Source organism: Perca fluviatilis, chromosome 3 (genome assembly GCF_010015445.1).
Source record: "Perca fluviatilis chromosome 3, GENO_Pfluv_1.0, whole genome shotgun sequence".
In the NCBI taxonomy this organism is placed as follows: Eukaryota; Metazoa; Chordata; class Actinopteri; order Perciformes; family Percidae; genus Perca; species Perca fluviatilis.
Window position 1 is genome coordinate 42,227,143 of NC_053114.1, and position 12,577 is coordinate 42,239,719.

The window sequence follows — 12,577 nt, forward strand, 5'->3', positions numbered from 1 at the left end:
GTAGCAACTCATTTGGCAATGGCTTGAATGTAATGGACGTTCATTAACATCAGAAAGTTACGCACTAAAGCTTTAATGGAAATTGTTGACAATAAAGACAGAACAACAATGAAACAGCGTCTTCACTGCACTAAAACAAATGGAGTTATGATACCATGAAAGGAATGTATGTCTGCCTGAGTCAGGGCAGTCTTTTCTGCTTAAAAGACAGAAAACAACGTCTAAAAATCATAGCCAAGCAGCAACACATACTGCATGTCATTAAACCTTGTATTTCGGTATGTTGAGTTTTGAAGACCTGACAGCTAGTTTTGAGGTCCCCAGGACATCCTTCTTCTTTTATCCTTGCTTAAGATCAGCCCTAAAATGTTATGGAGTGCCATGGGGAAACAGTCTTGAGGCGCACCCCGTTTGTTGATTTTCCTGTGAGGGGATTAGTGTCCAAGATTTATGCTAAACTGATGCAAGTATCCATAGGAGAACTCCCAATAGTAAAGAAATGGGAGCGAGAGCAGAGCCCTAAGGGGAATGCACTTATTGGTAGACAGTCTGGGACAACATTTTCCACTGTTCCAAGAACCCAAATCACCAGTATATCCACTTCAACATATGCCATAGGACAGATTGGACTCCTCAGAAGAGATACGTCTCTAAAGTCATTCCCACTCCCTGTTGCATGTTCTGTCCACCTGAATAAACTGGAACTTTCCTGAATATGGTCTGGGAATGTGAACAGGTGCATGAGTTCTGTAATAAAACAACATCAATAATATCTGATGTGATAGGATGTCGAATTCCTACTGACCCGATTGGTTTGTTACTTAATGATGACTCTAAATTACACCTGCTTGGGGGACCGAAGAAAATTTGGCTGGCCGGCTCAACTGCAACCAAGAAAATGATAGCTCAACGCTGGCTCCCCCCTCACTCGATTAGTATAAAACAGTGGTTGGCGTATTTTCTAGACATAGTTATGCTTGAGCTCTCTACAGCAAGGATTAACAAAGCCAAATCATCGATCAATAAAAAATTGCTCTTAAAACCTTGTATTTCCACGTCTCTGACATTTATGCAGGTGTGTGCATTGGAGAAAAATAGAAACCGTGACACTGTAGCAGCAGAGAGCTGATCCACCTCCTCTTCTGTCCATTTGTTACTATGTTGAAAGGAGGACGAGAATAGCACTCAAGGACACTTCATATTTAGTCTGAGCTGGAACGATCATCCAGTACAACAAACATGCCAATTAAACTGGAGCAAAGGTTCTGGGATTTAAAAAAACAACAACACACAGACTTTTCCAACTACGGAAACCCTGAGAGCTGAGTGAGAGAAAACTCAATTCTGGTGATCCAGTTTAATCTAAATAGTTTTCTCTCCTCCAGGGATAAAAGTTGTTTTGCAAGGAATATCTTTCTTAACTTCCTTAAAGTGATGGTTTGGAGTAATTTCAGCCTAGGGTCCTTTGCACCATGACCTGTAGCCAAACACCCCCCCAGAAGCTTTTTTCACCTGGGTCGAACATTGGGAGAGTTAGCGTAGAGTAGCGTTATCAGCTGAATAGCTTAGCGCAGGGGCTAATGGATCCAGTGATGTATCTCGTAAATGACCCCACTAATAATGCCCGAAATGATACCAAACTTCTACACTAGTACATATAGGTTATGCACTCATAAAACGATGGATTGGAAAGTTTGTAAGTACACCAGAAGTTTATGAACACTTGCCTGCTTTCTTCTGCTAGCTGCCGCTGCTGCTGCTACCTGCAGTAAGCCGAGTGCTTAGGGTGGTCTACAAATTACAACACCGAAAAGAGATGCAACAAAAATATTTATTAATTTAACTTCTTTTTTTTAAGTAAGTGCTGTAGTATAACTAGCAGGAGACAAGTTATAATTGAGGTACGTTTGGAGACATTACCTTATTTAATCATTAAATTAATAAATATTTTTGTTGCATCTCTTTTCGGTGTAGTAATATGTAGACCGCCCTAAGCACTCGTCTAACTGCAGGTAGCAGCAGCAGCAGCAACAGAGAGCAGAAGAGAGCAGGCAAGTGTTCATAAACTTCTGGTGTACTTACAAACTTTCCAATCCATCGTTTTATGAGTACATAACCTATTTGTACTAGTGTAGAAGTTTGGTATCATTTCGGGCATTATTAGTGGGGTCATTTACGAGATACATCACTGGATCCATTAGCCCCTGGGCTAAGCTATTCAGCTGATAACGCTACTCTACGCTAACTCTCCCAATGTTTGACCCAGGTGAAAAAAGCTTCTGGGGGGGTGTTTGGCTCGAGGTCATGGTGCAAAGGACCCTAGGGTGAAATTACTCCGAACCATCACTTTGAACAACTTGAAAAGGTTTTGCAAGAATCATTTTTCTAAGTTACACAGATGAAAACAAAGAGGGTTTATCAGGTGAATTTCTTTTTGGTCAGAATCATTTTCTTTGTTGTTGTAACACTCATTTCAGCCACAAGAGGCTGCAGTGCACCACTACTCCTTGTTCTGTTCTAAAAAAGGACTAAAATAATGTTTTCTTCCAGGTGAGTTTTAATTTCTCTATACACTCTAAACACAAGGTACATATATTTTGTGCTGGCAAATTATGTAACATTACTGTCATGTCTTTCTTTTGGCTAAAAAAGTATTTTAATCAACACTAAAATTTACACAATCTAAATTTAAAATATATAATTTGTTTTTTGTCATAAGGGTTAATGAATCGATATACAAATTGAATTCAACCAGAAAAATGTTTGGGAAGGACTCAGAGAATCTTGCCTTGAAATTTACCAACTGCAACTAAGCTTTGTCATATAACTCAAATAGTACATAAAAGCATTTTGTGAGAAAAAAAAGGGAATTTCCCAAAACTTGCAATAGAAAATCTGACAAATATTTATAACTGATAAAGTTTCGTCTATATCAATTCAAATCAATTTTTAACACGGGTGGCAATGGAAAATGGTTGCTGCTTTCAGTGTTTTTCTATACTTTACATCATATTTATTTCTTAGGACTTTTGATATGTTATCAATGACAAATTTTTTTAGACTACAACAGTTGAAAACAATAACGGGTCATAAACGGGTCTGTATGATATCGTGCAAAAAAACAATTCGTAAGATATCCTACAAAATTAGGCAACCGCTGGCTGGTCAGGTGACCACCGATTACAATTACAGTTAAATTAAACAGTCTTTACAGTTACATTACAAAAGGTGACTGTGAGCCTGTAAAGGGCACCGTGAGGTCCCGGCCATTTCAGCATCCGTTGCAGTTAAGTTTAGCCGACAAAAGGTGACTGTCATTCAGCGACAGCAGTTAGATTTAGGCAACATAACGACTAGTTAAAGCAACACTAAAGCACGTTTCCGATTCGGTCCCCCTACAGGTTAGAAGCGGAATTTTCCATTACCGTTAGGCTACCATTACCATTATTCTTATGTCTCATTCAAACTACAGATCTGCTACGCTATCTGGCAAACTTGCACCAAAATAATGTACCTTAAAATAATGTTTCCAAAATCGTTTCAGTGGTTCATCAACTCGTAACAGGGTGAACAGCACTTCTGCATTCGCTTTTCGGCCCTCTATATACCTCTATAACCGCACTATGCAAGTTTGCCAGATCGGGTAACGGATCTGTAGTTCGAATAGACATAATGAAACATTACGACAGCGGTAATGGACAATTCCGCTTCCAACCTGTAGGAGGACCGAAGCGGAAAAGTGCTTTAAGTTTAGGAAAAAGGTTGTGGTTTGGATTTAAACACTCCCAGGACACGAACATGTGTTTCCTGGGTTTAAAGCGCTGTGTTTAATGACCCACACACCCACGCAGATCTCCTTCTTACGCTGACCAGAGAGTTCTTATACAGCAGCAGTCAACGTGGTGCATACCGCAAAACAATAGGTGGAATTACAGTGCTTTACTTTTTCGAGCTATACGTTCACGAGAACAGCCTGATGAAAAAGAGCTTCTGTTCCAATTTGCATGGGGTCAAGTTGTATAATGCCTGGACTAAAATGTTTATTACTAAGTTCAAATTTAGTAATGTAGTGTCCAGTCTTGTTGTAAACAAATTTCTCTATGACTCTGCAAAACACAGATGGAGACACTGTTTCTGGCTCAGCTCCACAGAAAGTGCTTTTATCTCTTATCTCATCCAACATATTTCCTGTTCAGGTTCTGACGTCAGGGTCTTTTATTTAGATCAGCATGAGTGGCTGTGCTAGCTATAAGTAGTTCAATGTATTACATAAGCGCAGTAGCAATACTTGTTTCAACATCTTCAGACCATGATGATAAGTTCTCTCTGCAGTCTTTTGTGGAAGAGACTTCTCACAAAAAAAAACATAAAGTACGGCAGTAGGGCGGCGAGCAAACATTTATCACCGTATGATCCAGAATTTTCCTGGAATTGTCGTAAAGCTTTGATTTATGCCTACGAGAGAAGTCGAGTGTCCAGAGTTGATGGATGTGGCGATCGTCACACATCCTAAACGACTTGAGCTTTGTTCTCCAGGTGGCGAGAGTTAGTTTTATAGTTTTAGAGTTCAGAAGTGGAATAAATCTCTAGGTTTGATGTGATGTGTAGGTGTGATCAGCCAATATCTTTTTAGTGTCTGCCCTAAAATAAATCTCCTTTACCGAAAGTTGATATTGTTTTGCAAGAAGCGAAATGTATCACTGTCACCGATCTGTCGAAGTCAGCAGTCAGTTTTTACTGTTTAACCTGAAGCCACAGTTGTTTACCCGCATGCCAGACTCTTTAGTCACATCTGGTGCATCATAGTTGGCTGTTTTCATGGTTTGAAAAACTACCAAGCCAATCAGAGCTTTGTAGACAGGTTGATGAATATGGACGTCATCTTCCTGTGCCACAGACGAAAAAGATTTACATGGAGGACATAGATTCAGCTATACAGGTTACTATAAATCAACTTACATACTGTAGCGACCGGCTGCCAATCACCTACGTATGTCCCCCTGCAAGCTGAGGTTGGCAGCCTGGTGAGAGGGGGGCGGTTCCCGGGGGGGTATATAGCCAACGGAGAGAGGAAGTTCGCTCTCTTGGGGAGTTCCGGCCAAGTCTCGGCCCTCTCTGTGTGTTGTAATACCTGTAGCTTTTGTTGGTAGCTAATAAAGGAGTTAACTAGACTCTGACCCGTGTATGATTCATTACATTGGTGTCAGAAGTAAAGCAACGGAAAGGTTAGTGACGCCCGAGGGTGCGCCCCGCACTGTTAGCTAGCTAGCGACCAGTTTAGTTAGCTTAGGTTAGCGTTAAGATCCGCTGCGACACGCGCACGGCGCAGATATGCTCTCATCCGTTAAGACAGCGGGGAGGCGGCGACGGGGAACGTAGCCTCCGGATGGACATTTGGTGGCCTGAGTGAGGAGCTACGTCGGCTGGAGGACAGCAGAGCCCACCTTCGGGGCACCGTGGGAGCGATGGCTTCCGAGGCTGGCTTCGGGGGACAAGGACATGCAGGCTTTGCTGCTTGCAAGCTAAAGTCGGAGGGGGACGCGGAAGCCTACGTCACCCCCGGCGCGGGAAGCGCGGATGTAAACAAAGATGGCGGCGCCTGTCCCAGGATAACAGCGGTGACAGCTAGCTCCGTGAAAACCCCGAAGTACGACGGGAAGGTGAGCTGGGAAGCTTTTCACGCACAATTCGAACTGCTCGCTAAGTCACAGAACTGGTCACAAGAGACTAAAGCGCTGCAGTTGGCTATGTGCCTCACTGACGAGGCTTTAGCATGCTTGCTGCTGTTGGATGCAGAGGACAGACAGAGCTATGTTGCACTGGTGGGCGCGCTCCAGCGACGGTTTGGGAACGTTACAGGGGCAGAGCTCCTCCGTAATGAACTGAATAACAGATACAGAAGACATGGGGAACCGCTACGGCAATTGGCTAATGACATTGAGAGCCTCACCCGCAGAGCATACAGCAGCATGCCCCCGGCGGTGCAAAGCGAGCTAGCCCGCGACCGATTCATGCAAGCCCTCTCACCACCCGAGCTACGTGTGGAGGTACAGCTGACACATCCACAGTCCCTGAGTGAGGCGTTGGAGAGGGCGTCCGAGAGGGAGACAGCACGTGCCTACGTCATGATGCCCACACCGGAGCACAACAGCCCCCATGCCAGGGCAGCAGCTGAGGTCCCACAAACGGCAGCATGGGTAGCGGAGCTGACAGAGCTGGTGCGGTCAGCCTCCCTGGGCACTCAACGGCGCCCCGACCACACTGCCAGACTGTGCTGGGGTTGCGGGAAACCCGGACACCTGGTACGCTCGTGCCCGAAAACACCCAGACACCAGGGAAACGACTCGGGGTCTGTGTAGAGGGGACTACGCGGACCACGACTAAATAGTCCCGTACACCCTCAAGCCGCGGCCAGCCAGGAGGTGGTTGCGGTGGTGGGCCGGACTTCGATTGGGGACCTCTGCCACATCCCAGTCACTGTGGAGGGAGTGGAATGTGTGGCGCTGGTTGACACCGGCTCTACAGTGACATTAGTACGGCCCGATGTCCTCCCTGTTCAAACCGTCTTGGAGCCAACAGCAGTCCACCTGCGGACAGTGACCGGGGAATTGTCACCCATGAAAGGCAAAGGGACTCTGACAATTGTGGTGGGCGGTAAAACGGTGCACCACCCGGTCTGGGTGGCATCTGTCCAGGACCCCTGCATTCTAGGACTGGATTTTTTGAAGAACACGGGCTGTCGGCTGGACCTGGCGGAGGCCACCCTGTGCTTTCCAGGGGAACGGCCTGTCAACATGACCCCACCCCCCCTGGGCTTCAACTGTACGGCACCCCAGATAACCACCTCGTTGGCAGACACCGCCGAGGGTTCCAGCGACCCCGTTGGGAGGACCGAGGGACCCATCTACCGAGACCCCCATAGCCCCTGCCCCTCACCCCCACCTAGGGGCCCAACAGTCGGCACGCACGCACAGACCCTGAGAACCGGGCCTCGGACCCGTTGGCAGTCCAGCTCCCCCAGATGGAGAGGAGGGAGGCGTCGTGTCGGCAGTGCGGAGCATATGGCAACGGAACTGTTCTCATCTGGACCCCCAGCAGGGTGAGGAACTGTGGCAACTGTTGCTACACTTCAAGGACATTTTTGCATTCGAAGATGTTGACATGGGGTGCACCAACCTAATACAGCATGACATAGATACAGGGGACAGCCCGCCTATCAAGTCACGCCCACGTCGCCTCCCGCTGGCACGCCGTGAAGCAGCAGATAAGGTGTTGTGGGAGATGCAGCAGGCAGGTATTGTGGAGCCGTCTGACAGCCCGTGGGCCGCACCCGTTGTCATGGTCCCAAAGAAGAACGGCCAGTGGAGATTCTGTGTTGACTACAGGCGTCTCAATGGGGGGTGACAAGGAAGGACTCCTACCCCTAACCGGGTTGACGAAACCCTGGACCAGGTGGCAGGGTCAGCCTGGTTCACATCGCTCGGACCTGAGGTCTGGATACTGGCAGGTGCCTCTCTCTCTTTCTGCCAAACCAAAGACTGCATTCTGCACAAGCCGTGGCCACTGGCAGTTCAAAGTCCTTCCATTTGGCCTTTGCAATGCACCAGCCTCATTTGAAAGACTTATGGACAAAGTGCTGTCAGGAGTCCCCCAGAGTGAGTGCGTGGTGTACTTGGATGACATTCTCACCCACGGCCCCTCCTTTCAGGCAGCTCTCCAGTCCCTGCGGCACGTTTTGGAGCGCATAGCAGCTGCGGGTCTCAAGCTACATCCGGAAAAGTGCCACTTCATGCAGAGGGAGGTGTCATTCCTGGGGCACAGGCTGGGCAGAGATGGCATTGGCACAGTGGACGACAAGATACAAGCAGTCAGAGGCTGGCCCACTCCAACTGACCAGCAACAGCTGAAAAGTTTCCTGGGCTTAGCCTCTTATTACAGGAGGTTTGTGAGGGGGTTCTCATGCGTAGCTGCACCACTGTTCAAGCTACTGCGCAAAGGCCAAGGCTATGTGTGGACTGACGAGTGCCAAACAGCATTCACCTCGCTACAGAAGGCGCTGGGGGAGGCCCCCGTGTTGGCTCCGGCTAACCCCTCCCTCCCGTTCATCTTGGACTGTGATGCGAGTGGCCAGGGAGTGGGCGGGGTACTGGCACAGCTAAGCCCAGAAGGAGAGAGAGTGGTGGCCTATTACAGCAGGGCTTTTAATAAGCATGAACGCCGTTACTGTGTCACACGCAGAGAACTCCTAGCTGTGTTATCATCTATTCGCCACTTCAAATACTACTCTTGCGGGCTGCCATTCACCATCAGGAGTGACCACTCTGCCCTCCAGTGGCTCATGTCCTTTAAAGAACCGGAGGGTCAGGTGGCACGCTGGATGGAGGAGCTACAATCCTACGACTTTAAAGTGGTGCATAGAGCGGGAGCCCGCCACTCCAACGCTGACGCCCTGTCCCCGCCGACCCTGGCGGAGGGACGGATGCCGCCACTGTGATCGCAAGGAGACACGAGACAGGGAGCTACAGGAACAGGAGGCAGCCCCGGTCAGCCCGGGGGCCGGCGGTCGCAGTGGGCTGCGAGCGACTGAAATGTCACCGATGCAGTGGAAACGGCAGCAGGAGGCCGATATGGACATACAGCCAGTGCTCCAGTGGGTGGAAAGGCAGACACGGCGACCTTTTGGGAAGAGGTGGCGCCGTGCTCCACGGCAACAAAGGGCTGTGGGCAAAGTTCCAGGCCCTTTCGGCTGACTGAAGGGTGCTACAGCCGGGCCTGGAAAGATCCAGCGGCCGGGAGAGCTGAGGTGGCAGTTGGTGGTCCCCAGGGCAGAGAGGCTGGCCCGTGCTTAAGGCAGTGCATGGGGCCACGGGAGCCGGTCACGCCAGTCACCAAAAACTCTCCGCGCCTACGTCAGAGCTTCTACTGGGGGCAATTCAAAAGGGACGTGAGGACTTCTGCAGGCGGTGTGACAGCTGCACAGCAAAGAAAGGCCCACCTGAACAGTCCCATGCCCAACTCCAACAGTTTCCAGTCGGCACACCCATGGAAAGACCGGGGTGGACATAGTCGGCCCCACTCCCGGTCACGGACAGCGGAAACAAGAATGCGTACTGTCAGTCATGGACTATTTTACCAAATGGCCAGAGGCTTATGCCCTCCCTGACCAGGAGGCAGAAACAGTAGCCGAAGCCCTACTGGAGGGCATGGTCTGCCGGTTTGGGACGCCCCAGACCATTCACAGCGACCAGGGGCGAAACTTTGAGTCGCGGGTGTTCGCTGACCTGTGCCACAGACTGGGCATAAACAAAACTCGTACCACCCCTCTACACCCACAGAGTGATGGTTTGGTGGAGCGCTTCAACAGGACCCTGGTCCAGCAACTGGCCATCATCACCTCTAAACACCAGCGGGACTGGGACAAGCGCCTCCCACTCGTGCTGATGGCCTGTCGGTCCGCTGTCCAAGAGTCAACCGCCTGCACACCAGCTCTGCTAATGCTGGGTAGAGAGCTCCGCACCCCGCCAGCATTGGCCTTTGGCCTCCCCCCTGACACCCCAGCTGCGCCACCAGGACGCGAGTATGCCCGGAGACTGCAGGACCGCCTGGAGACAGCCCACGACTTTGCGCGGGTACAGCTGCAGAACGCAGGGGCAAGACAACGCAGAAACTACGACCTGCATCACAAGGGCCGCCACCTGGACTCAGGAGAGCTGGTTTGGGTCTACAGCCCGCAGAGGAAAAAGGGACGTTGCCCTAAGCTTGACAGTGACTGGGTAGGCCCCTGTAGGGTGTTGGAACGGCTAGGGGAGGTAGTATACAGAGTACAGCTACCCCCCCGCGGCAGACGGGTGGCTGTACACAGAGATAGATTGGCCCCCTATCATGGAGACGCTACCCCCCAGCTTCCACACGGCCCCTCACAGACCCCCACCACACCCCCTTCCCCAGTACCACTCTCTCCCACATTCCTGGCGGTGAGGAGTCCCACGCTCAATGTCCCCAGAGACAGAGAAGGCCGCCGGCTTATCTGAGAGACTTTGTTTGATGTGGTTAGCCACTTACCTGAAGGACTGTTTGTTTTCGACTGTTTATCTGTTTAACTGTTTAGCCGTTTTAGCTGTTTAAACTGTGGGCCCGTAGTTGTTGTTCCCTCGGGGTCGAGGGACTTTGACGGGGGGGGGTAATGTAGCGACCGGCTGCCAATCACCTACGTATGTCCCCCTGCAAGCTGAGGTTGGCAGCCTGGTGAGAGGGGGGCGGTTCCCGGGGGGGTATATAGCCAACGGAGAGAGGAAGTTCGCTCTCTTGGGGAGTTCCGGCCAAGTCTCGGCCCTCTCTGTGTGTTGTAATACCTGTAGCTTTTGTTGGTAGCTAATAAAGGAATTAACTAGACTCTGACCCGTGTATGATTCATTACAATACATAATAAAAGTGAAATTTGAATGCTTACTTCATTGACGCGGCAAATATTAAATGTATCAATTGATAATTTGGCTAGAGACTTTCCTCCCCTCCCCTAGTCTATATCCTTGACGTTCTACTTCCGGGATTGCTCCGGTGCCGCAGGAAATTCCGCCGGATGCATGTATTTTCAGTTTCCTTCCCTTTTCTTTTTTGTTGGAATTTTGTTAACTGCTCCTCAGATCTCTGCAGGGTAAATCCAGACAGCTAGCTAGACTATCTGTCCAATCTGAGTTTTCTGTCGTACGACTATTTTGCAGCGGCTCCGGATTGGAGTTTAGCGCCGCCCTTGACGATTGTGATTGGTTTAAAGAAATGCCAATAAACCAGAGCACGTTTTTCTCCCATCCAGGAATGCTGTGTGGAGTAGCCAGACCTTCCTGCGCTCCGCAGTGTGTGGATGGTCTGGCAAAGCGCTGAAGTGCAGCGAATAGCCGCGAAGCGTAGATCCGTGCCTGATCGCGCGCATATATCCGCGCTGGTCACAAAGCGATCCTTCTCCTCTCCACTCTACAGAACGTCTCTCTCTCTCTCTCTCTCTCTCTCTCTCTCTCTCTCCAGAGAGACTGTCACTGTGAGCAGAAGTTAGCATTTGGCTCAAAGCACCGCTGTGTCTAAGTACATCACACAGAGAGCATGGCTGCTGACTCTTAGTCTTGTTATTGTATCACTTATTAAAGTAGTATTTTATATTTTTACATTGTTATAAAGAAGTCAAACTAGTTTTGTATCACTCCCACAGAGAATCAGATCTCACAAAACCAGCTTGCTCTATTGCCTCTGTTTTCTCATTCAGAGTTCAATTTAGTGCTGTTAAAAGGGCTGATTTTAGGCTAATTAACACACACACACACACACACACACACACACACACACACACACAAGGTTAACTTTAGTCTCTAATTCGGCCAACCCCCAAATTATGCAACAGGACATTTTTAAGATCATGTCATGAAGAGAGAAAGAGAGGGATCAGACTTACGTAACTGTGTTGAAATATATCTGGAGTCACATGTAAAGGGCCACACACACACACACACACACACACACACACACACACACACACACACACACACACACACACACACACACACACACACACACACACACACACACACACACACACAATGATTCAGAGCCATGTGAAGGAGTCTGGAGAGAAGCGAGGTGGAGACACAATACGACTGCAAGTTTTTTTAAAGGTTTCATACTTTTATATATTTTTGTTCTTTTTTGTGCACATTTAATGTCCTGTTAGTAGAAAAACAGTTAATCACATTAACGAAAATACTATTTCAAGGATTATTATATACATTAGCAGTGGTTCGACTCGCGATCCCTTGTCAAACAGAGCGACTCAGATGGTCTGATTCTAATAATTTTGAGACGCTATCTCACTTCTGGTTAAGAACGTGACGCTGAACGAGTAGTAGATCAGTTTGTTCGGTTTAGTTAACCCTCCTGTTGTCCTCGGGTCAAATTTGACCCATTTTCAAAAAGGTTTCTATATCAGAAATTTGGGTTTCTTTCAACCAAATTGTCAAAAAACAATGTGGATGGTTGCATACAACATCTTCACAAGTAAAATAAATGATCAGTTCACTACTTTCATTGAATTTGGGTGGTTTATTCAATTGTATAGCATTTGAAAAAATAATTTATAAAAAAACAACAAAAACGTTGAAAAAAAAGTGCAGAAAAAACATATATTTTTACCCAGAAAAACTAAAAGTTGCATGGTCGATGGAAAGACAACACAAGGGTTAAAAAAACTCATTGTTTACTTTTATTTTCAAACGGGACATAAACCCTGGCCTCCTGGGTAAAAATCCTATGTTTGACCCATCCACCACCACCCCAACCTTCCTCATTGGCGCTCTAATACTTTGTCACCTTACTTCCTGCTTTGCTTCCGTCATAATTACTACAGCCACTTGAGGGAGCCGCTTTAAACGTAAATATGAGTCGTAATTGCTGCTTAAATAAATGACCATATGGGAATGTTCTTCGGGTGAGGACAGTCTCATATTGTCACATAGTTACAATTAGTTTGTAATATTAAAATGGGACAAAGCTTGTGTATTGAATCCTTCCAGTGTCAGCTATTCCCCTTACA